The 737-nt window shown below is 40.2% G+C and overlaps 1 non-coding gene across 1 annotated transcript; it reads right to left on the reverse strand.

Annotated features, from left to right (window-relative positions):
- Positions 1-338: 338 nt before the first annotated feature.
- LOC148567993 (small nucleolar RNA R71) lies at positions 339-446 on the reverse strand. The gene has a single exon (XR_015882241.1). It is a non-coding gene; the product is annotated as a small nucleolar RNA R71 (small nucleolar RNA).
- Between the last annotated feature and the right edge of the window lie 291 nt (positions 447-737).

Here is a 737-nt window from a genome sequence, read left to right on the forward strand (position 1 = left end):
CTTCCAACTTCTATGGAAGAAGCTTCTCAATTCCTGCAATTACAGCAAACAACTTTGAGCTTAAGCCTTAATTAGTTTCTCTAATGCAGCAGAATTGCAAGTTTCATGGACTTCCATTGGAAGATACTCATTAGTTCTTAGCTGAATTCTTGCAAATCTGTGACACTGTTAAGACCAATGGGGTTGATCCCGAGGTCTACAGACTTATGCTTTTCCCCTTTGCTGTAAGAGACAGAGCTAGGATATGGTTGGACTCACAACCTAGAGAAAGCCTGAACTCTTGGGAAAAGTTGGTCAATGCTTTCTTGGCCAAATTTTTTCCACCTTAAAAGATAAGCAAGCTTAGAGTGAAAGTCCAAACCTTCAGACAGAAGGAAGGTGAATCCCTCTATGAAGCTTGGGAAAGATACAAGTAATTGATCAGAAGGTGTCCTTCTGACATGCTTTCAGCATGGAGCATCTTAGGTATATTCTATGATGGTCTGTCTGAATTGTCCAATATGTCATTGGACCACTCTACTGGTGGATCTCTTCATCTAAAAAAAACACCTGTAATCCTTCATGGAGAAATCATCCAAATTTCTCATGGAAGGCTCAACAGAAGCCTCAACAAGGCTTCAATAATAATAATGGTGGGAGAAATAGGTTTGGAAATAGCAAGCTTTTTCCATCATCTTCTCAGCAACAGACAGATAATTCTAAGCAGAGCCTCTCTGACTTAGCAACCATAGTCTCTG

Source organism: Arachis ipaensis, chromosome B4 (assembly GCF_059453495.1).
Source record: "Arachis ipaensis isolate K30076 ecotype BB chromosome B4, ASM5945349v1, whole genome shotgun sequence".
NCBI lineage: Eukaryota > Viridiplantae > Streptophyta > Magnoliopsida > Fabales > Fabaceae > Arachis > Arachis ipaensis.